The sequence below is a fragment of the Lissotriton vulgaris genome, chromosome 3_1, assembly GCF_964263255.1.
Source record: "Lissotriton vulgaris chromosome 3_1, aLisVul1.2, whole genome shotgun sequence".
Lineage (NCBI taxonomy): Eukaryota > Metazoa > Chordata > Amphibia > Caudata > Salamandridae > Lissotriton > Lissotriton vulgaris.
In genome coordinates this window covers 1,314,912,425-1,314,939,185 of record NC_141689.1, presented here as the reverse complement: position 1 = coordinate 1,314,939,185, position 26,761 = coordinate 1,314,912,425, and the positions used below count along the sequence as shown (strand labels likewise).

General features: G+C 47.9%; 1 pseudogene; it reads right to left on the bottom strand.

Moving 5' to 3' along the window:
* The window catches only part of LOC147727822 (E3 SUMO-protein ligase KIAA1586-like), a 69,247-nt pseudogene that overhangs the window by 13,278 nt on the left and 29,208 nt on the right, over positions 1 to 26,761 (bottom strand).

Sequence of the window (26,761 nt, the reverse complement as noted above, 5' to 3'; positions counted from 1 at the left end):
AGTGTAAACCGTGCTCTGGCTGGTGTGTGGAAATTATACTCTCATACCGCATTACGCAGTTCTCATTACTTACTCACTCACTACCTTCCTCTTTTAACATCTGTAATCAGATCTGTACTTGTTCGGCTCTTTGGGGCTGCCCAAAAGCGGCTTCTCGGCTTCCCCACTGCGAGGCTTTCGGAAACCAGTGTTTATAGTGTCTCTAGGTGGGGCTCGGCCTTAGATCTGGGCTGCTGGCTGCCTTTTGGCCATGATTCATGTGGGGTGCAACAAGGAGGCCTGCTGTAGCCTTCCTTGGGTTCCAGCTTGGCCGCCATTTTCTGCTGTTTGAGAGTGGACAGAATAAGTCTACGTCTTTATCATGAGGCAGGGCAGATTAAATCATTGGTTCTGCCAAACCTGCCCCTTTCTTATGGTATACTTGTGAGAGAGCGCAAATTAAGTAAAAGGTATAAGTGCACCACATGTACAACCCAGTCGCACGAATTCAGTTAAAGTATCTAAAAGTGTTGAAAATATATAACCGCATATACTCATGAGGGTTTAGTTAATATAGAAAACATATATAGAGTGTGGAACTAATGTAGAAATGTGTGGAAATGTTTAGAAATGTTAGAAGTGTTAATCAGATTCCATGTTATGTAGCTGCTACTGAAGAAAATGTAATGCTGCAAAACGTAGAAATGTGCAGGCCTCATGGCAATGTATGAAGAAACGAAAACGTGCATTTACATCTTTCACATGACATGGATTTACTATTATTCAGTAATTTCTGCTCACATGTTAGAGTCATGTTTTATAGAAGTATTTCATATAAACAGAGTGTATTAACAAGAATGTTTTAGTTTTAGAAATAAAGGTTCATGGAGTGCAGACCGCTTGCAAGATAATTTAGTAGGCCTGGAAAGATAAAGTGGCTTCTTTGATCTGCACGTGTTAGTTAAAGTCGAGTCTCGTTAAGAATAAATTGTCAATTCTGTGCGAAGTTTTATGGCCCAAAGCAGATAACTGGAGGTTGGAATTTGGGGCCCTATTCATGGGTGTCTGTCTGCAGGTGTGAGGGGGTTCCAATCAAGAGCGTGATGAATAGAGCTCTGTCCGGGGAGACAGGCACAGGCCTGGAGGAGGGTTCAGGAATGTTCTGGGGGGTACCGGCGAGCTGGAGAAGAAGCCTGGGAAGCAAGGTCAACGCTAACAAGAGGCCCAAAGGAGTATCATCATGGAAAAAGCCAGAACCAAGACCACGTGAGATGTGTACGTGAGGGGCGTCTCAGAGGGGCGTTCCAACCACAACTGTGATTTTGTATTAGGGACGTTTCAGAAAAGGGGGTGGTGATGAACAGAGTGTCTGAATTAAGCAGACCACTCTTACCCAGTCCAAAGATCAGGGCTTGATCCATCACCGTTATTTATCTCACTGCACCATCCCAGCTCAGAACCTGGCTGTATGCAAATCAGTCTGTCCCTGGCCCAGTGCATCATGGGAACAGGGCAGACTAAACTACCAAGCCAATTCTTCACCAGAAAGGAGACAAGCTACCGGGGACCGGTTTCTGGCATTTCAGCCGTCTTCGGCCCGGCTTGCTTGAATCCTGATGGTGCAGTGAGAAAGGGACTCATGTCTGAGTATACCCTGCCACACCTATAGTGGCCAAAAACGTTTCAGAAAAGGGGGTGGTGATGAACAGAGTGTCTGAATTAAGCAGACCACTCTTACCCAGTCCAAAGATCAGGGCTTGATCCATCACCGTTATTTATCTCACTGCACCATCCCAGCTCAGAACCTGGCTGTATGCAAATCAGTCTGTCCCTGGCCCAGTGCATCATGGGAACAGGGCAGACTAAACTACCAAGCCAATTCTTCACCAGAAAGGAGACAAGCTACCGGGGACCGGTTTCTGGCATTTCAGCCGTCTTCGGCCCGGCTTGCTTGAATCCTGATGGTGCAGTGAGAAAGGGACTCATGTCTGAGTATACCCTGCCACACCTATAGTGGCCAAAAACGTTTCAGAAAAGGGGGTGGTGATGAACAGAGTGTCTGAATTAAGCAGACCACTCTTACCCAGTCCAAAGATCAGGGCTTGATCCATCACCGTTATTTATCTCACTGCACCATCCCAGCTCAGAGCCTGGCTGTATGCAAATCAGTCTGTCCCTGGCCCAGTGCATCATGGGAACAGGGCAGACTAAACTACCAAGCCAATTCTTCACCAGAAAGGAGACAAGCTACCGGGGACCGGTTTCTGGCATTTCAGCCGTTTTCGGCCCGGCTTGCTTGAATCCTGATGGTGCAGTGAGAAAGGGACTCATGTCTGAGTATACCCTGCCACACCTATAGTGGCCAAAAACGTTTCAGAAAAGGGGGTGGTGATGAACAGAGTGTCTGAATTAAGCAGACCACTCTTACCCAGTCCAAAGATCAGGGCTTGATCCATCACCATTATTTATCTCACTGCACCATCCCAGCTCAGAACCTGGCTGTATGCAAATCAGTCTGTCCCTGGCCCAGTGCATCATGGGAACAGGGCAGACTAAACTACCAAGCCAATTCTTCACCAGAAAGGAGACAAGCTACCGGGGACCGGTTTCTGGCATTTCAGCCGTCTTTGGCCCGGCTTGCTTGAATCCTGATGGTGCAGTGAGAAAGGGACTCATGTCTGAGTATACCCTGCCACACCTATAGTGGCCAAAAACGTTTCAGAAAAGGGGGTGGTGATGAACAGAGTGTCTGAATTAAGCAGACCACTCTTACCCAGTCCAAAGATCAGGGCTTGATCCATCACCGTTATTTATCTCACTGCACCATCCCAGCTCAGAACCTGGCTGTATGCAAATCAGTCTGTCCCTGGCCCAGTGCATCATGGGAACAGGGCAGACTAAACTACCAAGCCAATTCTTCACCAGAAAGGAGACAAGCTACCGGGGACCGGTTTCTGGCATTTCAGCCGTCTTCGGCCCGGCTTGCTTGAATCCTGATGGTGCAGTGAGAAAGGGACTCATGTCTGAGTATACCCTGCCACACCTATAGTGGCCAAAAACGTTTCAGAAAAGGGGGTGGTGATGAACAGAGTGTCTGAATTAAGCAGACCACTCTTACCCAGTCCAAAGATCAGGGCTTGATCCATCACCGTTATTTATCTCACTGCACCATCCCAGCTCAGAACCTGGCTGTATGCAAATCAGTCTGTCCCTGGCCCAGTGCATCATGGGAACAGGGCAGACTAAACTACCAAGCCAATTCTTCACCAGAAAGGAGACAAGCTACCGGGGACCGGTTTCTGGCATTTCAGCCGTCTTCGGCCCAGCTTGCTTGAATCCTGGTTTGCCCTGTTCCCATCATGCACTGGGACAGGAACAGACTAATTTGCATACAGCCGGGTTCTGAAACTGGGATGGTGCAGTGAGCTAAAAAATGGTGTTGGATCTAGCCCTGATCTCTTGACTGGGTGAGAGCTTTCTGCTTAATTCAGAGACTCTGTCCCTCACCACCCCTTATTGTAATTATTTTTGTCCACCCTAAGCGTGGAAGGGTATTCTCAGATGTGAGACCCTTGCTCATTGCACCATCAGGATTCAAGCAAACCGGGCCGAAGACGGCTGTAATGCCAGAAACCGGTCCCCGGGAGCTTGTTTCCTTCCCAGTGTAAGAATTGGCTTTTGTAGTTTGGTTTGCCCTGTTCCCATCATGCACTGGGACAGGAACAGACTAATTTGCATACAGCCGGGTTCTGAAACTGGGATGGTGCAGTGAGCTAAAAAACGGTGTTGGATCTAGCCCTGATCTCTTGACTGGGTGAGAGCTTTCTGCTTAATTCAGAGACTCTGTCCCTCACCACCCCTTATTGTAATTTGTATTAGGGACAGCACCCTGGGGAGGAGTTAGAGCAGATGGCCTGAGGACCCTTAGAGAGCGGATTGGTAGGCAGAGAGGGCATGATTGCAATGCATAGGTTTTTCACCTAAGACTAAGAGAAAGTGAGTGAACTTCTTTGGAAGTCACCACGGCTGACACCTTTTTAACCTGAAGATTCTGCTAAGTAGGGATGTCACTTAGTCAAGTGCAGGGACAGTCTAACCTGATCTTTTCCTTTCTGTAAATGACTTCTAAGTTACATCTTGTGTCTATATTGGCAAACTTGTTAATTCTTGAACTGGCATTAGTGGTATTTTTCTGTCGTCTAAGATCATTTAGAGAATTCATGTTTCTGTTGATGCCAGTGTACCTTTTGAACCTAATATTGAGATGCTTGTATCTTCAGTTAACTTTGGCTTTACAATAAAACTTTAAACCTGATTCGTGGTAAGTGGTTCTTCAGAGTCGTGTCAATTATTGGTTTGATTAACCTGGTAGTAGATTTCTTTTACTCAATTACAAGCAACAAAGATTCAGTCGACCTGATTGGGGATTTAGATCTAGAGTGATCAGATAGGAGATCAAAAAATCCCGCCTTCCCAGTTGGTAGCAGAGGATGGTTGCCTTCTTGAGGAAGGTGATCTAGACTAGGTTAAGATTACCCCGAGGCCCCTGGAGATCGAGAAATGACCAGCAGAAGAATCGCCTGCTGAAGAAGGTGCTGACGGTGCGAGAGAGAAAAAGCAGCAGAGACGGTCGAGAGTGAGTATAAAGGGTCATGCGTTGTTAGATTGCGGTGTTTTGTGTTGTACTTGTGTTGTAATGTCATGCGGAGTTGAATGCCTGTAGTGTGATTGTGAGACGGTTGTGAGCGCGCAGAACCTGGTGAAAATCTTAAGTTCAGAGAAGAGCTTAAGTGGTTCGGGTGTATCGGACATCCAGAGTAATTGTCAACCATTGTGAAGGGGGTCATGAGGTACCATTGATCGCCCCTCAGGACCGTGATAGGGGAATGAAAGAGTGAGTGTGTGAGTAACGGACGCTGGTCGGAAGTTACTGTGTGTAAGTAACCTATCAGTTGAGGCGATCGTCTAGACGTTTTACGGAAGACGCTTCGTCAGTTGAGGTGACAATTACAGTTAGACTGTGGGCGTACAGTCAAGAAAAGTGATCGCTTGGTCGGAAGTAATCATTTTTCAGAGTATGAATGGGACGCATGCATGACCGGGAGATGAGCTGAGAAAGGAGGGGAACCGCTGCGAAGGGGAGACGAGTGACGTCAGAGAGAGCCGCGCTGTGATAGGCTGGTTGGTGTAAGGCCGCGCTGGGATAGGCCGGTTGTCAAGAGCCGCGCTGTGATAGGTTAGCTAGCAAGAATCGCGCTAGGATTGGTGGATTGTCATCAGGAAGTAAATAAACGTAACGAAGTAGAAAATTGTGAATTTGATCATGAAATGCTTTAGGCGCTTGAGAACAATCTTTAAGAAAGAGAATAGAGAATCGGTGGACGGGGAAGAGGCCCCGCCGGAGGGTACACCAGCTCATTACATGGCTACGAATGTTGGGTTGCACACTATACTGTGGATCTCTGAGTGGAGTAAGATGACAGAGGGGACTGAGGAATTGACGTTCCCGAAATATGGAACGTTTAGGTTAGAAGCATTGAACCAGTTGAAAGCAGTAATGCTTGCGACGAGACCTCTACCCAGACCAACACAGTTTGAAGCCCTTAATGCGTGGTTTAGGGCGGCGTACGACCGGAGCCTGAACAGGCGTCAAGAAAGAGTGAAACGATCGGTAAGAGCAGTGCAGGATGCCAAATGGGATGAGGAAGCTAAAAAGTGGAGAGTGCAGAGAATCGAAGTAGACAAACTGTACCCAGTAATAGAAGTCACAGGAGAAAAGAAACCACTAGTGGAGGATGATGAGAGCGAGACAGAAGACAGTCTGATAAATAGGTTATTGATGGACAGACCACCTCCGTACAATAGAGAGATGGAAGGTCCCGAGCTCCGAAAGGGGGACGGGCTGGTACAGGGGAAAATAGACCACCTCCTATAGCAGATAGAGGATACTCCAAAGGTGAGGAAATATCTCAGCCTAGTCCAGTACAGAGGGTAGTCGGAAGGTTTGTGGTACAAAAGGTGCCGGAATTGGAGCATGCTAAGTCCTACCAATTGCCAAGTACCTGTTACTATAGGTCCTATAGTGTCGATTTATGACCCAGAGAAAGCACGAGAAGAGGAACAGGCACGGTTGGACAGGGAGAGAGCAGAAATGGAGAATAGGAACAACATGATTAATTCTCAAAGGCAGTTGTCAGGTCCAAGGGATTGGAGCACTCCATTAAATCAAACGGGCGATCCCATAATAGATCAGGGGGGTCAGAGAGGACCAATGGATCTGAGGGGACCACGGCCGAAGTCCTTTAAGGAATTGAGGGCTGACCTGAGAAAGTGGGATGCCAGCACGGGAACCCAGAGTAATAGGTCAGGAGTGGAAGCTGAATGGGGAAATCGAGGTGATGGAACATTGTCCCACTATGGGGCTAGTGAAAGCGGTCAGGAGTGCGACGGCAAAAGCCAGGAGAATAGAGGGGTTACATGTCATTCCCTTAATGGAAATGGACAGGATCAAGAGCATAGAAGTGCAGAATGTGGAAGGGTGTCTCGCCTCATTCACAGCGAGGGAGACCGAAGGACACAAGAGTATCGGGATAATTTTAAGTGCACTCACCATGCACCTGGCGATAATAGACCACACTGGGATCGCGGGAACATGGGGAGTTGTGAAGGGTCCTATCATGTGTTGAGTGATACTAGGCAGCAAGGGAGTTGTGAAAACAGAGAAGACAATGGAAGGTCCTATCACGCATTCAGAGAAAATGAGCAGGACAGACAAAGCGGGATCGTGGGAAACTGAGCAGTGTTTCACCACACGCCAAGGGAAGATGGAAGAGCATGGGACCTAGAAAGGTGGGAACATGGGAGGACTCCCCATAATTCACCTGAGCCTAGGCGTAGGACTTGGAGCTGGGATGGGAGAGATGTCAATGGATACCCTAAGAAAGACATACTGAGAGCCGAGATAAAAGCAAGAAGGCTCGATGTAACCAGTTTAAAATCGGATTTAGAAGAAATAATAGATGGAACGTTGCCCTTGGAGAGGATTGACATGTACGAGCAAGATGAGGTACTATTTATAGCCAAGGATATTACTCGGAAGGCGAGAGCAGTACATGAGAGGTTATCTGAATTAGCAGACAAGTACATGGTAGACTTGTCATGAACAAAGGCATTACAGGGTAACCATAGGTTGCATTATTCAGATCAGGACCTCGAAGAAAGGAGAACAATCGGGTTAAAAACACACATCAGAGAACTGATTACAGGGATAAGGACATGGAGAGATCTGGATAAGTGGGAAGAAAGGTTGTCCAAGAAAGGAACCGTTAGACGGAGCACAATTGGGATGTCCCCAGAGGTAGGGCTACAGAGAATGGAAGCTTTCCCTTTGCGAGAAATAGCGAATGGGAACTATGTGCATGTGCCATGGAGTAGGGGAGATTTAGCTGCATTTACAAATTCCTTTCCTAAGCTGAGAGAGATTCCCGTGGAGTGGTATAAGCAGGTAGAGAGGTTCGTAAAAATCTCTAAGGTACTGTGGGTCGACCTGAACACCTTGTTTGACATCGTAGTACCAGGAGACCTGTGGACAGCATGTAAGGTTAGTGTTGAGTGGCCCACATCTGAACCGGAGAGGGATGCTCAGACTAATGGGCCGTCGGAAAAAGTCATGGAAAAATATGAAAGGGTAATGACTTGGCTGAAAGATAAGGTGCCACTGCAGGACATAGATTGGGTCAAAATAGATCGAACCAGGCAAGAACCCAAAGAGACAGTCCATGAATATTATGAGAGATTATTGAAGGCGTTCAAACAATACAGTGGACTAGATGTAATGGATCCTAAAGACATAGGACAGTTCGTATCAAAATTTGTCTTGGGATTGAGACCTGATATTTGCTTGATGATTCAGCAACATTTGATTTGTTGGCAAAACAAACCATTAGATGAAATTTTGAGATACGCAAGGTACTGCAGTGATGAGATAGATTCCAAAGCCAAGAAACTTAAGGAGAAGCTGATGATGGTGTAGATGCAGTCGGCTGGAAAGGGTGGACAGCAGCAACAGGGAACAGGGACCATGGGTAGGAGACAAAGTAACCAGAATAAGGACAGTGAGGAAAATCCCAATTCGAGACCTAGGTTAGACATTGCGACATTGAAAAAGACGACCAGGTGTCACCAGTGTAACCAGGTGGGACATTGGAAACGCGAGTGCCCCTATAATCCTGAAAATGGAGAATTAGAAATAGAGGAGGAAGAGGTTCAAGGCAGTCCGGGAAAGGGGACAACGGTATACAAAGGAAAGGTGGTCAAAGGGGGGACCCCGGCTCCTCAAGCTCAGTTCCCTCAACCACCTAGAATTTCAGCAGGGGGAAAGACCTATAGACAAATGCCTCTTTTTTTAGGAGGAGAAGAGTGTTACTATGTTGATCCTCTAACTGGACAGCGGGTGGATAGAGAGGAGGACTGTACCCTCGGGGCAGTTCTAGAGGTGGACCAAAGGGGACCGTACGTGGAGGCTGAAGTGGCAGGATGTCCTACGACCTTTTTGGTGGACACGGGGGCCACTCGATCCACTCTCAGATCAGCAGTGGTTCCAGGTCTGCCAATGTCAGGGGAAACGATTCAAGTGGTAGGAGTTGCAAACAGGAGAATGACAAACCCATTGACAGAACCAGTACTAGTGAAAATAGAGAAGTACAGCGATGAGCATCAGTTTGTGGTCTGTGACTCTAGCCCTGTGTGTCTGTTAGGAAGAGACTTATTGTGCAAACTAAATTGTACAATATATTGCACACCTCAGGGAGTGGAGGTACAGACTAACGATGATGATGCCGACTTTAAAGTTGCAAATTCCCAGGTGTGCGTGGAGCTGTATCCCACTTTGACGGTGGAGGAGCTTCCATGGGACTTAAGAGGTGCGGTGTCATCAGAAGTGTGGGATTTCACTGGGGAAGAGATAGGACTGATCAAAGGGGTGGAACCAGTGAAAATCGTGGTAAAACCGAATGTTGAATATCCGAAAACACCCCAATACAAGTTGACCCCAGAGACGATTGCAGGAATAAAGCCCGTGATCGAATCCATGATTAAGCAGGGAATACTGAAGGAAATCGTGGGTAGTCCATGTAACTCCCCGATTATGGGTTTACAGAAACCTAGTGGGAAATTCAGAATAGTGCAGGACCTTCGAAAGATTAATAACATAGTTGTTTCATGTTGTCCAGTGGTACCGAATCCATCAGTGATATTGTTTCAGATACCATTCCAAGCCGAGTGGTTCACAGTGATAGACCTTTGCCAGGCCTTCTTTTCAATCCCATTAGATGAGGAGAGCCAATTTCTTTTCGCTTTTAAGCTGGAAAATCGCGTATTAACATGGTGTCGTATCCCACAGGGGTATACAGAAAGCCCATCGATTTTTAACCAGCTGCTGAAGAAAAATCTTGAAAGTCTAGTACTGCCACAGAACTCGGTTCTAGTCCAGTACATAGACGACCTACTTGTTGCGTCAGAGACTGAGGAAGCTTGCAAAATAGACACCATCACCTTGCTGAATCACTTAGCTGAGAACGGACACAAGGTGTCCCCGAGCAAGTTACAGTACTGTTTGACAGAAGTACAGTACTTGGGTCACAGGATTGAAAAAGGGAAACGGAAAGTGTCACCAGACAGGATAGAGGCGATCATGAAAATGAATTCGCCAACGACACAAAGGGAAGTCAGGATGTTTCTAGGAATGGTCGGGTATTGCCGACAGTGGATAGCTAACTTTTCCCTGAAAGCAAAACCCTTACATAAACTGACGCACAAGGAGGTGAGTGATCCGGTACCATGGGACAAGGACTGTTTGATGGCATTCTTGCAGCTGAGAGAGGACTTGTGTCGTGCTCCTGCTCTGGGAATGCCGGACTATGACAAACCATTTTTGCCTAACTGCTGTGAAAGAGAAGGTTGTGCTTTATCGGTCTTGGCCCAAATCCATGGAAATGCCCGTAGACCAGTTGCCTATTTCTCGGCTACTCTAGATCCAGTAGCCGCAGCGTTGCCCGGATGTATCAAATCTGTTGCTGCAACGGGTGTCAGCATTGAAAGGTGCGAGAATATTGTTATGGGACACCAGTTAGTGGTGTATGTACCTCATTCTGTGGAACTGTTAATGACCAGGACCAAGACACAGCATCTGACAAATAGCAGGCTCACGCGCTATGAGCAAGTCATTCTTGCTGCAGAGAACGTGACCCTTAAGAGATGCTCTGTTTTGAATCCTGCCACCTTGATGCCACTTCCAAATGATATAGGAGATGATGAATGTAAAGATCACGATTGCCTTGATGTGACTGAACTATGCACCAAACCGAGACCAGATATCGTGGATGAGCCATTGACTGACCCCGATGAAATTTTCTTTGTTGATGGCTCATGTGTAAGGGACGATATTGGTCAGTTGAGAGCAGCTTACGCTGTTTGTACCATTACTGGAGTTGTGGAAGCCGCTTGCCTGGAAGGAGTACACTCCGCTCAGGTAGCCGAAATCATTGCATTGACACGTGCCTGTTTAGTAGGTAGCAAAATTCGAGTCACCATTTATACCGATAGCCAATATGGTTTCGGGGTAGTTCACGACTACGGGCAATTGTGGTCTCAGAGAGGTTACATGACTTCTTCAGGCTCACCTATCCGAAATGGGGAATTTGTACGCCTATTGTTGGAAGCATTACAAGGTCCGGCAGCAATTGCCGTTGTCAAATGTACAGCTCATACAAAAAATACAGATTTTGTGTCACAAGGCAATAGGTATGCAGACGAAGTTGCACGTTATTGTGCAGAGCAAGGATATTCTTTCACAGAAGTGGAAGTGGGAGGGATACAGGAAAAGACCGAATTAACCATGTTGTTAGAAACTGTAGATACTTGGGATGAATTAAAAGTCATACAAGAAAACGCAACAGACTTTGAGAAAAAGACATGGGAAACTGCAGGATGTGTGAAGAGTGAGATGAATTTTTGGGTTTCAGCAGATGGAAGGGCAGTATTACCAAATGAATTAGTGAGTCCAATGGCAAGACGAATACACGGTCCAGTACATCTAGGCAGAGATGCTATGTTGCGGGTATTCAGGCAAACGTGGTACAACCCCAAGTTTAGAGTAGCCGCAGAAGCAGTGTGCCAACGTTGTGTGACCTGCCAGCAACTGAATGTAGGAAAGAGAACACCAGTCACGTTGAGTCACATAGGGAGGTCTGGGGGTCCGTTCAATCGGATGCAACTAGACTTCATTGAAATGCCAAGATGCAACCGCCTTCGATGCGTTCTGGTGGTTGTCTGCATATTTTCCAGATGGGTTGAGGCTTACCCTACACGCAGGTGTGACACACTCACAGTAGCAAAGTTATTGCTTAGGGAGTTAATACCGCGCTCCGGGGTGCTGGCCTCTTTGGAATCAGATAGGGGAACGCATTTCAACAGCGAAATTGTGAAGATGCTCTGCTCAGCTCTGAATATAGACCAGAAATTGCATTGTAGCTATCGACCAGAAGCTTCGGGAATTGTGGAGCAGATCAATGGCACAATAAAGTCCCGAATTGCCAAAGTTTGTTCATCAACATCCTTAAGTTGGCCTGATGCCCTGCCACTGGTCCATATGAGCATACGTAGCACACCAGACAGAAGGACAGGACTCTCTCCACATGAAGTGTTAATGGGGAGGGCCATGAGACTGCCGTCAGTGCCAACTGCAGCGTTGTTGAATATCACAGATGATCTGATCCTGGACTATTGTAAGGGACTCTCTGACGCCATTCATTCTGTGTCTCTTCAGGTGCGGGCTGCTGAAATCCCATCATCCCAAGACCTGTGCCACGACCTGTGCCCTGGGGATTGGGTCGTGGTGAAGAAGCACGTCAGGAAGAATTGTCTAGACGTGCGTTGGCGAGGGCCCTACCAGATCATCCTAACCTCGAATACTGCTGACCTGTGCCCTGGGGATTGGGTCGTGGTGAAGAAGCACGTCAGGAAGAATTGTCTAGACGTGCGTTGGCGAGGGCCCTACCAGATCATCCTAACCTCGAATACTGCTGTTAAGGTCGGAGGGCTGCCCAACTGGATTCACGCCTCCCACACGCGGAGAGTTCCAGCACCCCTGGAAGAAACAGCTCCTCTCTCGAATGAGAATCCAGCTGTGGACGAAGAAGCCATAGAGGGGACCAGCCAAGCTGTGGGGGTGTCGGAGGAAGCTGGGAGTGCATCGGACCAAGTGGGGGAAGGGCAAGACGACAGTGAAACTGACGTTGCCACAGAAGGAGAAAGCAGCTGTGAGTACGAAACAGATTTTGATCAAGCTACAAGTGATCTAGAATTGGGTGTGAGGACAAGAGGAAGGAGAGCAAGACGGGGAGAGACTAGGTGTCCTGAAAGAAGAAGGAGGTCGAGCCTACAGTCAACTCTCGAGAGAACCCTTGCTCCCATATCCGAGGACTCAGACTTGGACGAAGGTGCACAGAGCTCAGAAGCGGAAGGTCCGAGGAGAACAAGGAGAGTGCGTGTGCCCTGCAGAAGATACGCCACCCCTGAGTGGACCTACCTGGCAGCAGATGTCTTATGCGCAGAAATCCGGGAGGGTGAGGGAAGTGGCAGTGAGCAGCCTTGAACCAATCATAACGTTGGAAGTGAGATTGTTGGTACCTGGAGTTGAGACTGAAGGGTTGCTAACATTCACTATCCCCATCCCTCCGTATTTGAGCAGAATTAGAGAACTGGTATTGAACAGATTGGAATTTCCGACTTTGGGTCATCCGGTACCAGCACATGAGGAAACCATCCTTCGTTTAGAATTGTTAGAATATGCGATTAGAGCCGTCGGAACACGGATCATCGTAGACACCTAAAGACTTTGTAAATAAACAAGAGTGAGAAGATAACCTAGCGCCTAGTGGAAGAAGAGAAAACTTAGGGACCCTTTCATTTAGTTGACGGAGAAGGGCTAGGGTTGTCTGTTTGTTACAGTTCAAAAGACTGATTGCAAAAAGAGATTGCCAGCTTCCTACTGTGTGGTTTAAAAGACTGAATGAGCAGAAAGAGACTGTAGAGGAGAATAAAAAGAAAGAACTTTGTTTTGAAAAAGGGACTAAGAAGCTACACTGTCTGAGAAACATGGAGGCCGGCAACTCGAACTGCAAAACGAAATGCATAATAGGTACACTTTTAGCAGGAGTTATTCTCCTTATAGTTTTAGTAGTTACTGTATCATATATAGTAGGACATGAAAACGAAACGAAAGCTACAGAAGTGACATCAAAACCTACTATTGCTAGTAAAAAGGAGGACAATGCAATTCAGGAGAAAGCGTTGCTAGCAGCAGAAGCTCGTAGGTTACATGTAGATGAGTCACAGGGCAACTTCAAATCGAACGCTTATGCCAAACTACTATATGAGTACATTGATGTCATGGAGGCTAAGGATTGCTACGTCTGCATGAAATTGCCTGCTTCTGTAGATGAAGTAAGTATGGGCGGAAAATCCGTTCCGCTCGCGGATTTTGCGCATTTTCGGGAAATCCGCAAGCCGCGAGATTCGCGAATCTCCCGCAAAATCCGCAAATCCGCGAGCAGCGGATTTTGCTCGCACTGCTCGCACTGTTCGCGTGAGTTCGCGCCCCGCGAATAAGTGCAAAATTGCAGAAATACGATCTTAGCAAAACTGAAAGTAACTACTTACCAGGTTCAAAAGTTCAGGCTCATCATTAGTAGCCATTTCCTGTAGTGCTTCCTGAGGGGCCCCTCCAGAGTTCAGTTGCCAGTTGAAACTATTATGTGACCCTGCTCTGAACCTCAGAATAGTTACACATATGCCACAAAGGTCCTGAATTACAGCTAAGGGAGACAAGCAGGAGCCAGGCTGGAAGTTAAAATCCATTAATCAGCCCCTAATTCATTATTGTCAGTTGGGGCAGGGCAGGTGTTGTAACTAATTTTGCAACAATGAAAGCACTTAGCAAGTGCAAAAGATCACTAATCAGGGCGCACTAAGGAAGCAGGTGCCAGCTAAAAAAATATTCTGTGACACATTAATCAGCCCCAAATTAATTCAGGTCACTTGAGGCAGGGAAGGTGTGCTTTGCTTTGCCGAAAATAATGTACACTGGACAACCAGAGGGTGTGGTGATGAAACAGAGGGTGGCATGGGTGGGCCAGAGGGTGGCATGAGTAGTCAGAGAGTGGCAGTGGTGACAGAGAGTGGCAGTGATGAAGAAGAGTGTCCCAAACAGGCTGGACACGTAGAAACAACAAGTTCGCAAAACTTGCGACCCGACAGGTAAGTTCGCAAATTGCGAAATTGTAAAAACCCTCGCGAACTGGCAGAAACACGGGCGAACACAAAAAAAAAAAATCCGCAAATTCGCGGGAATTCGCGGATTTTGCGGATTGCGAATCCGCAAATCCGCAAAATTCGCGAACGCGAGATCCGCAAAATTCGCCCATGCTTAAGATGAAGGCATCAGATATCATCATCTTCCATTGCTTATGGCATTACATGTAGTTTATTGCTTAGCATATGTTACGGACGAGATAGTTTTGAATACTATTTCTCCAATTACGATTCAGTGTTACCAGAAGTCCCGAACTACAAACAGATGAATAAATGGGACTATTACAAGAGTGAAGATAGATTGGCGAAATTCTTCATTCCTTGGAATACCCTAGATACTTCACATGCTCGTAGAAATAATCTGACTTGCAAAGTGTCAGAAATTGAGAAGAAATTAATAGGGCAAGTTGATGACCGTTACAGAAGGCAAAAGATTCTGAAAATGTCAGGACAGTGGAAAACGGATTGGACGGAGGAGGAGAAGGCACACAAGAGGAAGGGTAGTAACGGTCCAATAGCGTTAGATCGAACACAGAAAGGGAAGTTATGTATACATAGAGGTAAAACCTATTATGAAAATGTTTTTGTGGGAGAAGTTAGTTGTGAACATGCCTTCCGATTAGAATACTACACGAAAGATTTCTTAAAGGAAATGCAAGTGATTCCTAATGTGTATTTTGTCTGTGGAAGAAATGCCTATGTGAAGCTGCCAGACAATTGGTATGGCTCATGTTATTTGGCGATTGTCTTCCCCAAAATTTACCATGCCAAAGATTTGGAGATCATTGAGGGAAAATCCCAAGCCAGAGGGAAAAGGAATGTAGGCGATGCCGAGGTAGTTGGAGATGTATTTGGTGCTATGTTCCCTCTTCTAGGATTGATACTAAATGATGTTAAGATCAGGAGATTGGCAACAGTTGTAGACAGATTAACTGCCAGTACTGCTAGATCATTGATGCTGGTGGAAGGAGAGATGCAATCGATAAGGGCAATGGTTCTTCAGAATCGACTTGCTCTAGACGTTCTGTTAGCCAAAGAGGGTGGAGTCTGTAAGGCCTTGAAGGTCCAGGAATGTTGCACTTACATTCCATACAATTCAAAACCTCTTGAGAAGGGTATACAGAATATTACTGAGATCCATCAAGAAATTGAAGACTTGACAAGAGTAAATGTGTGGGAAAAAGTGGGTCATGGAATGGGTAAAGTTGGAGGTTGGTTCGCCAACCTAGGGAAGAGCTTTGTATGGTACATTCTAAAACCTATCATCATAATAGTGATCTGTGTGCTCATATTGTGGGGACTGGTGAGGTTGTACAAATGGTACAGAGCAAATAGGTTGCAAAGATCCATGAGAGAGCAGGAACAGAGATTAGCTGCCATGCAAGATAACCAATACAGGAGTCTGAGAGCTCTAGAAACGATCAAGAGAGGGAGTCTTGCAACGAGTTCTGTCTAAATATAATTTTAGATTGGTGTTGTGTTGGTGATGACCCCTAGAGGTCATCAAAGGGGGGAACTGAGAGAGCGCAAATTAAGTAAAAGGTATAAGTGCACCACATGTACAACCCAGTCGCACGAATTCAGTTAAAGTATCTAAAAGTGTTGAAAATATATAACCGCATATACTCATGAGTGTTTAGTTAATATAGAAAACATATATAGAGTGTGGAACTAATGTAGAAATGTGTGGAAATGTTTAGAAATGTTAGAAGTGTTAATCAGATTCCATGTTATGTAGCTGCTACTGAAGAAAATGTAATGCTGCAAAACGTAGAAATGTGCAGGCCTCATGGCAATGTATGAAGAAACGAAAACGTGCATTTACATCTTTCACATGACATGGATTTACTATTATTCAGTCATTTCTGCTCACATGTTAGAGTCATGTTTTATAGAAGTGTTTCATATAATCAGAGTGTATTAACAAGAATGCTTTAGTTTTAGAAACAAAGGTTCATGGAGTGCAGGCCGCTTGCAAGATAATTTAGTAGGCCTGGAAAGATAAAGTGGCTTCTTTGATCTGCACGTGTTAGTTAAAGTCGAGTCTCGTTCAGAATAAATTGTCAATTCTGTGCGAAGTTTTATGGCCCAAAGCAGATAACTGGAGGTTGGAATTTGGGGCCCTATTCATGGGTGTCTGTCTGCAGGTGTGAGGGGGTTCCAATCAAGAGCGTGATGAATAGAGCTCTGTCCGGGGAGACAGGCACAGGCCTGGAGGAGGGTTCAGGAATGTTCTGGGGGGTACCGGCGAGCTGGAGAAGAAGCCTGGGAAGCAAGGTCAACGCTAACAAGAGGCCCAAAGGAGTATCATCATGGAAAAAGCCAGAACCGAGACCACGTGAGATGTGTACGTGAGGGGCGTCTCAGAGGGGCGTTCCAACCACAACTGTGATTTTGTATTAGGGACAGCACCCTGGGGAGGAGTTAGAGCAGATGGCCTGAGGACCCTTAGAGAGCGGATGGGTAGGCAGAGAGGGCATGATTGCAATGCATAGGTTTTTCACCTAAGACTAAGAGAAAGTGAGTGAACTTCTTTGGAAGTCACCACGGCTGACACCTTTTTAACCTGAAGATTCTGCTAAGTAGGGATGTCACTTAGTCAAGTGCAGGGACAGTCTAACCTGATCTTTTCCTTTCTGTAAATGACTTCTAAGTTACATCTTGTGTCTATATTGGCAAACTTGTTAATTCTTGAACTGGCATTAGTGGTATTTTTCTGTCGTCTAAGATCATTTAGAGAATTCATGTTTCTGTTGATGCCAGTGTACCTTTTGAACCTAATATTGAGATGCTTGTATCTTCAGTTAACTTTGGCTTTACAATAAAACTTTAAACCTGATTCGTGGTAAGTGGTTCTTCAGAGTCGTGTCAATTATTGGTTTGATTAACCTGGTAGTAGATTTCTTTTACTCAATGACAGGCAACAAAGATTCAGTCGACCTGATTGGGGATTTAGATCTAGAGTGATCAGATAGGAGATCAAAAAATCCCGCCTTCCCACTTGTTTATTTGCCTCCTTCTAGCGGGATGAGCAGCTTTTCATAAGTCACGTGATGCATGTGTTGCTATTTATTTTTGCCATTTCTAGTGGGTTTTTGGCAGCTAATAGGTTATTGCACCTTGGGCCTCCCCCATTTGGCCACAGTGGAGTCACGTTATGGCGGTAAATAGCGCATCGAGTAAATACCATTACCGTGGTAGTGTGCACCCGACCTCAGAATGGGGCATGCTGCGGTAATTTGCACTGTTTTCCCTGTTTCGAGCTGCGAAATGCCAACTACTGCCATTTCTCTGTAGAAATTCCATTAGGTGTAACCTGGCGAACTTTGTGAGGGTGAAAAGGGGAGGTATTACGAGATAAACTGTAATCCTGTGTAGGCCCAAGCTCTCGTTTGCATCAGAGTTGGGATTAGCGCAGTTCGTGGGATGGGGCCGTGTTACATGCAACTCCCGCCTAACCTACAAGGCAATGGATGCAGAAATCTGAAGTTTGCAGCCAGTGATCGGAGGAATGTTTATCTAAACGCTGCTAATTGTTCTGGCTCGCTGGATTTTTGTGAGAATAAACCAGTTCACCAATGATTAGCAGATCGTTTTTATAGTCTGTTTGTTACCGAGGAAGAAGACCCTTCATCTACACAACCCCCAAGATTCATGCGGCTCTCTCCCACAACCATTAAAGCAATATAGATAATAGTTTTCTTGGTTATTTTATTTGTGTAGTAATGACTTTCTTGTTTTTACTTTGAGTCTCTTAGCCATACTGCAGTTGCTTCCATTTTTAAAATCACCAGGCAAATTCTTAATAAACAGGCAGCCTCCATTGCAAATAATCAAAGCCAAGTGCGCAACACACAGTAGAATTAAAGGGCTTCGGCCCTCACCTTCGTGTGTGGCAGAACGGCTAAAAGAAGTAATTGTGGTTTATTCACTCTTAGATGTTACTTTAAAACAATGGTGGGTGTAAGGTTAGGCTTCTAGTAGCGTCAAACATAGCGAACGATAAACAGTGTGTACCGGCAGATATTTACACTGCATAAGAAAGGGCCCCCCTGTCGTGTGTAGCAGTCTGTGTTCAAACAGCTCCAAAGCACACACACAGCCTCACTTAAGCACTTCACAAGCTTTTACAACACTATGTGCATGTCAAAGAGGCTTTGTTACTGCAAGTCGACATGCATTCCCACGTGAAGCACAAGAAAAACACCAATAAGCATTGCATATGAAGTTAACGAGAAATGATGTATAGCACAAGCAGACCAATACGCTTCTTATTCCTTTGTTACATCACCTTTTACTTTGCTTTGTAATGTGGGCAACACTCAGTTCTTTAAAACAAGCATTGGAAATGCAATAGGTCTCGCATTAGGAAAGTTTGAGCTATTGGTATTGTAAATGACACTTTTTTTATTTATGTGTTGGTTTTGAAAGTAGCAAAATTAATAGCTTTGTCAGTTACAATGTCAATAGTTTTAACTTTTGCAAATGTGACCCCTATAGCATTTGTAATGCAATGTGTGTTGTATTTACGTGACTTAGATGTATTGATATTACAAATAACAATGGCTTTTAATTTTGTAAATAATTAATACTTAAATAAAAGTTATTGTAATTTATAATGGCAATAGCTTAAACGTTTGTAAATAACTTTTGTGAAGATTATGCTCAGTGTATTTTATTGTGACGACAATCCAAGAACATTGCATTTGCACCTACACACACAGAGCCACACACATGTAGATGTGGTGGTGGTGGATCTGGGGGATATGGTGGTGGTGGATGTGGTGGTGGTGGTGGATGTGGTGGTGGATGTGGTGGTGGTGGTGGATGTGGTGGTGGATGTGGGGGTGGATGTGGGGGTGGATGTGGGGGTGGTGGTGGTGGTGGTGGTGGAGGTGGAAGTGGTGGTGGTGGTGGATGTGGTGGTGGTGGTGGAGGTGGTCGATGTGGTGTTGATGTGGTGGATGTGGTGGTGGTGGATGTGGTGGTTGTGGATGTGGTGAAAGTGGTGGTGGATGTGGTGGTGGAAGTGATGGTGGTGGGTGTGGTGGATGCGGTGGTGGATGCGGTGGTGGATGTGGTGGTGGTGGATGCGGTGGTGGATGAGGTGGTGGATGAGGTGGTGGTGGATGCGGTGATGGATGTGGTGGTGGTGGTGGTGGTGGATGTGGTGGTGGTGGTGGATGTGGTTGTGGTGGTGGTGGTGGATGTGGTCGTGGTGGTGGATGCGGTGGTGGTGGATGCGGTGGAAGTGGTGTATGTGGTGGTGGATGTGGTGGTGGATGTCATGGTGGATGTGAAGGTGATGGATGTGATGGTGGATGTGGTGGATGTGGTGGTGGATGTGATGGTGGATGTGGTGGTGATGGTGGATGTGGTGGTGTTGTGGTGGATGTGGTGGTGGTGGATGTGGTGAATGTGGATGTGGTGGTTGTGGATGTGGTGGTTGTGGTGGATGCGTTGGTGGATGAGGTGGTGGATGAGGTGGTGGATGAGGTGGTGGATGAGGTGGTGGATGAGGTGGTGGTGGATGCAGTGGTGGTGGATGCGGTGGTGGATGTGGTGGTGGTGGATGTGGTGGTGGTGGATGCAGTGGAAGTGGTGGATGTGGTGGTGGATGTGGTGGTGGATGCGGTGGATGTGGTGGTGGTGGTGGATGTGGTGGTGGTGGATGCGGTGGTGAAGTGGTGGTGGATGTGGTGGTGGTGGATGTGGTGGTGGATGTGGTGGTGGATGTCATGGTGGATGTGATGGTGGATGTGGTGGTGGATGTGGTGGTGGATGTGGTGGTGGTGGTGGATTTGATGGTGGATGTGATGGTGGATGTGGTGTTGATGGTGGATGTGGTGGTGGATGTGGTGGTGGTGGATGTGATGGATGTGGTGGTGGTGGTAGTGGTGGATGGGGTGGTGGTTGTAGTGGATGTGGTGGTGGTGGATGCGGTGGTGGTGGATGCGGTGGTGGTGGATATGGTGGTGGCTGTGGCGGTGGATGTCATGGTGGATCTGTAGGTGATGGTGGATGTGTTGGTGGATGTGGTGGTGTTGGTGGATGTGGTGGTGGATGTGGTGGTGGATGTGGTGTTGATGGTGGATATGGTGGTGGATGTGGTGGTGGTGGATGCGGTGGTGGTGGTAGTGGTGGATGGGGTGGTGGTTGTAGTGGATGTGGTGGTGGATGTAGTGGTGGTGGGTGTGGTGGTGGTGGTGGATGCGGTGGTGGTGGATGCGGTGGTGGTGGATGAGGTGGTGGATGAGGTGGTGGATGAGGTGGTGGATGAGGTGGTGGATGTGGTGGTGGATGTGGTGGTGGATGTGGTGGTGGTGGATGCAGTGGTGGATGTGGTGGTGGTGGATGTGGTGGTGGTGGATGTGGTGGTGGTGGAAGTGGTGGATGTGGTGGTGGATGTGGTGGTGGATGCGGTGGATGTGGTGGTGGTGGTGGATGTGGTGGTGGATGCGGTGGTGAAGTGGTGGCGGATGTGGTGGATGTGGTGGTGGATGTGGCGGTGGATGTCATGGTGGATGTGATGGTGGATGTGGTGGTGGATGTGGTGGTGGATGTGGTGGTGGATTTGATGGTGGATGTGATGGTGGATGTGGTGGTGATGGTGGATGTGGTGGTGGATGTGGTGGTGGATGCGGTGGATGTGATGGTGGTGGATGTGGTGGATGTGGTGGATGCGGCGGTGGTGGTGGATGCGGTGGTGGTGGTAGTGGTGGATGGGGTGGTGGTTGTAGTGGATGTGGTGGTGGATGTAGTGGTGGTGGGTGTGGTGGTAATGGGTGTGGTGGTGGATGTCATGGTGGATGTGTAGGTGATGGTGGATGTGTTGGTGAATGTGGTGGTGTTGGTGGATGTGGTGGTGGTGGTGGATGTGGTGGTGGTGGTGGATGTGGTTTTGATGGTGGATGTGGTGGTGGATGTGGTGGTGGTGGATGCGGTGGTGGTGGTAGTGGTGGATGGGGTGGTGGTTGTAGTGGATGTGGTGGTGGATGTAGTGGTGGTGGGTGTGGTGGTGGTGGTGGATGCGGTGGTGGTGGATGCGGTGGTGGTGGATGAGGTGGTGGATGAGGTGGTGGATGAGGTGGTGGATGAGGTGGTGGTTGTGGTGGTGGATGTGGTGGTGGATGTGGTGGTGGTGGATGCAGTGGTGGATGTGGTGGTGGTGGATGTGGTGGTGGTGGATGTGGTGGTGGTGGAAGTGGTGGATGTGGTGGTGGATGTGGTGGTGGATGCGGTGGATGTGGTGGTGGTGGTGGATGTGGTGGTGGATGCGGTGGTGAAGATGTGGTGGATGTGGTGGTGGATGTGGCGGTGGATGTCATGGTGGATGTGATGGTGGATGTGGTGGTGGATGTGGTGGTGGATGTGGTGGTGGATTTGATGGTGGATGTGATGGTGGATGTGGTGGTGATGGTGGATGTGGTGGTGGATGTGGTGGTGGATGCGGTGGATGTGGTGGTGGTGGATGTGGTGGATGCGGCGGTGGTGGTGGATGCGGTGGTGGTGGTAGTGGTGGATGGGGTGGTGGTTGTAGTGGATGTGGTGGTGGATGTAGTGGTGGTGGGTGTGGTGGTGGTGGGTGTGGTGGTGGTGGTGGATGCGGTGGTGGTGGATGTGGTGGTGGTGGATGTGGTGGTGGTGGATGTGGTGGTGGATGTCATGGTGGATGTGGAGGTGATGGTGGATGTGTTGGTGAAAGCACAAGGAGGCAATAAGGCCTCAAAGGGTGCCTGGCATAACACCCTCTTCCCCTATTTCCACCCCCAAAAAGATTCCGCTGACCACATAAACCCATTACTGACGTGCCAAAGTCTAACCCAGTATAAGTATACCCTACGTGGTTTTCAAACAATTGGTGTGCAGGGGTATAGAAGCTAAAATTAAGAACAGAAGAGGACTGGGATGGATAAGCAAGGTCGGAGGTCAAACATGCCATCTCAAATTCTTTCGGGGTGGGGGCAAGGAACGCACGGCAGGAAGTGTTGGCCTGTGTCAAAGCAGCAGCCAGCTGGGAGATGAGCACGTGCCTTTTGGGGGTGGGCTGTTGCAGAGAGTGCTCACGTGACCTTCCTCAACACAAACAATGCGCATTCAAACCCTCCAGGGGAGGGGGCGGGGAGGAGATGAACAATAAACCTCGGCCCTAAATGTGCAGCCGTGCTCCAAAGCATTCATTGGTTTTAATGAGGTAGAGCCACACAAAGACTTCACAGGACACCATCACTGAGAAGGAGTTCAAAACTCGGGTACACGTAAGGAAGAAAAAGTCTAATTAGTGAAGGGGTTAATCAAGTTTAAAAAAAATTAAGTAAAGCATACAAATGAACTCTGGAACACACAGAAAAAAGCAATTTTTCTAGTCAGCAGAACTGCAAACTGCCAAAAACAAAAGAGACATATCGCTCTCTAAACATCCAGCTTCAAGGAACCTGGCGGACCAAGAACAGTAGGTAGGTTTCGCAAGGAGGTATGAAAATGGCTACATTAACGCGCAGACAGGACCGCTCTATATGCTGGCAATAAACATGTTAATTTAAGAATAAAAGCAAGCTCTGCATAGGAGTTTAGCATAACACCACGGGTGCTTCCTAGCAGACACGGTACTCGGAAAAGATAACCCCTTTCTAGTTTTAATTTGCAGAGGAAAACAGGATACTTATTGGCACAGATAAAAAAGGTACTTATTGTAACCCGAAAAGATCGTTTAAACCCCCCAAAAATATTTTAAAATTGAAGAAAACGATATTGTCCCTGCAGCACTGGCAGTGAAGCACACTTGAGGCAGATGACGTGAGGAGACAAAATGCTATAAGAGAATACGAGCCGATTTGCTCAAGTACGGTGACTCACTGCCCCATATTGTATGATGTGGTGAGATTGACAGTTAAAAAGATCAATGGACGACAATTACTGACTCCGAGCCCCTCTAAGTATGCGCACATGCATGCATTATTTTGATTACAAGCGAGGATGAGGAAGGATTGCTTTAAGTGGCCGCTGCCAGCCACAACAACTAATCTTAAAGCAGAAAGCTATACACGACCCCTTCCCCTCCTAGCCGCGTAATATCTATGAGGGACAGAGCGAAACAAGGAGAAACACGAGAGACGGCCAGCGGCCGTCAAAGTGAAAGTATGGCCGGCTGAGGGCATTGCTGTGGGGAGGGGGGGATGAGAAATGCGACACGGCGGGCAAGGGAGGGGGCGGAGCGGGGAGAGCGGCATGAGGGTGTGAAGCAGCAGGGGAGGAGTGCTGCTGGCGATTGACTGGCGATTTGATGATGTGCACACGCATTTTAGGTCAATGCGCTTGCGCATTGACCTAAAAGCGCACGGTCACAGCATCAAATCGCCAGTCAATCGCCAGTCTAGGTAAAGCTTATTTAAGCCCCTATAGAGCGTCGCCAGCTATGCGCATGCGCACAGCAGGCGAGCCCTAAAAAGGTCTGCCTAACTGGTTTGTGCCTTTCTGCCCCCTGTGGAGCAGTCAAGCGGAAAGCGCATCCACATCACAGGCATCTGAAGCTTCCCCCAGCGTGCGCTCGGCCTCAGACATTTCTCCTCCCCTAATTAGTCACTGCCCACGGGTTGCAGCTGTCACAATAGCCTCTCTCTCATGCATTTTCGGATTGCAAAAGGTTAACATTTGTGTAGTTATTTAAATTAAAGCACATTATTCAAACACATACTTAAATATGAGGCCAATGATCAGCCTTTGTGTAAATGATCTGTTACCTTAAACTTTGTGAATTGGGAATTGTGTGTTTTTTTCCTGTGATCTTTGTTATGCTTTCAAGCCTGTTATGGGAGCACAGCCATGCTGGTTCTAGAGAATTTCAGAAGCTTTATTTTAGTGTCGTTACGTGACCTTTACTAGTAACAGAGTTCTTCTTTAAAAAATGTTTGTAGTCACACGGTTTTTCTCCCAGTACCGTCTGTAAAATGTGCTACATTTTAACAATCAAATTAAGCAGTAAGAGCATCGCAATTGTGATATTTTTCCCCTGTTTCTTTGCTAGCAAATTTGGGATTGCAGGCCTTTAAACATCCCTTTAATAGAACTCTAAAAATCAGACCTCTTTCCTAATAAGAAAAAATTGACTTTGATCCTGTGTAGTGCAAAACCGAAACAGTTCTTTACCTTTCAAAGTCTCGAATGCCCAGTAATGGCCATAATTCGCTCGGCCTCCAAAGAAGTTTGGCTGACATGACAATCTTTCTGTTGTCTACTTCTTCATACGTGGGGAATTTTTAAATTTAACTAATGTTATCAAAGCTAGATTTTGTGGTGCAACCCCGCTGATAGAATGCCCATGCACTCATTGGTTGACCACAAATAGTATGTGTAGCTGGCACCCCTCATTACTTTTTCCTGTAATGCATAATTTATATGGACAATATTTTCTTGCCTTCTGCTCCCCTGATTGCCCTCGTTTTCTTGCCTTCTGCTTCCCTGATTTTTTCTTGCCTTCGGCTCCCCCACTCCATCCATCCATCCATCCATCCATCCCCCCCACTCCATCCATCCCCCCACTCCATCCATCCTTCCCCCCCACTCCATCCATCCCTCCATACCACTCCATCCATCCATCCATCCATCCCACTACATCCCACTCCATCCATCCATCCATCCATACCACTCCATCCATCCATCCATCCCCACTCCATCCATCCCCCCACTCCATCCATGCATCCCCCACTCCATCCATCCATCCCTCCCCCCACTCCATCCATCCATCTATCCATCCATCCATCCATCCATCCCCCCACTCCATCCATCCATCCATCCCCCCACTCCATCCATCCATCCCCCCACTCCACCCATCCATCCATCCCACTCCATCCATCCATCCATCCATCCCACTCCATCCACCCCCCCACTCAATCCATCCATCCCCCCACTCCATCCATCCATCCCCCCACTCCATCCATCCACCCCCACTCCATCCATCCATCCCACTCCATCCATCCATCCCCCCACTCCATCCATCCATCCACCCCCACTCCATCCATCCATCCATCCCCCCACTCCATCCATCCATCCCCCCACTCCATCCATCCATCCACCCATCCCACTCCATCCATCCATCCCCCCACTCCATCCATCCATCCATCTATCCATCCGTCCGTCCCACCCCATCCATCCATCCCCCACTCCATCCATCCATCCATCCATCCACCCCACTCCATCCATCCATCCATCCATCCCACTCCACCCATCCCACTCCATCCATCCCCCACTCAATCCATCCCCCACTCCATCATCCATCCCCCCACTCCATCCATCCATCCCACTCCATCCATCCTTCCATCCATCCCACTCCATCCATCCATCCATCCATCCATACCACTCCATCCATCCATCCATCCACCCCCACTCCGTCCATCCACCCATCCCCCCACTCCATCCATCCATCTCCCACTCCATCCATCCATCCATGCTTCCCCCACTCCATCCATCCATCCATCCCTCCCCCCACTCCATCCGCCCATCCATCCCCCCACTCCATCCATCCATCCATCCCCCCACTCCATCCATCCATCCCCCCACTCCACCCATCCATCCATCCCACTCCATCCATCCATCCATCCATCCATCCATCCATCCCACTCCATCCACCCCCCACTCCATCCATCCATCCCCTCATTCCATCCATCCACCCCCACTCCATCCATCCATCCATCCATCCCACTCCATCCATCCATCCATCCCACTCCATCCATCCATCCATCCATCCCACTCCATCCATCCATCCATCCCACTCCATCCATCCATCCATCCCCTCACTCCATCCATCCATCCATCCATCCATCCCCCCACTCCATCCATCCATCCCCCCACTCCATCCATCCACCCCCCCACTCCATCCATCCATCCCCTCATTCCATCCATCCACCCCCACTCCATCCATCCATCCATCCCACTCCATCCATCCATCCATCCCACTCCATCCATCCATCCATCCCCTCACTCCATCCATCCATCCATCCATCCCCCCACTCCATCCATACATCCCCCCACTCCATCCATCCATCCATCCCACTCCACCCATCCCACTCCATCCATCCCCCACTCCATCATCCATCCCCTCACTCCATCCATCCATCCCACTCCATCCATCCATCCCACTCCATCCATCCATCCATCTCACTCCATCCATCCCACTCCATCCATCCATCCCACTCCATCATCCATCCATCCATCCATCCATCCCACTCCATCCATCCCCCCACTCCATCCATCCATCCCCCCACTCCATCCACCCATCCCCCCACTCCATCCATCCATCCCCGCACTCCATCCATCCATCCATCCATTCCCCCGACTCCATCCATCCATTCCCCCAACTCCATCCCTCCCCCGGCCCACACTCCATCCCTCGCCCTCACTCCATCCCTCGCCCTCT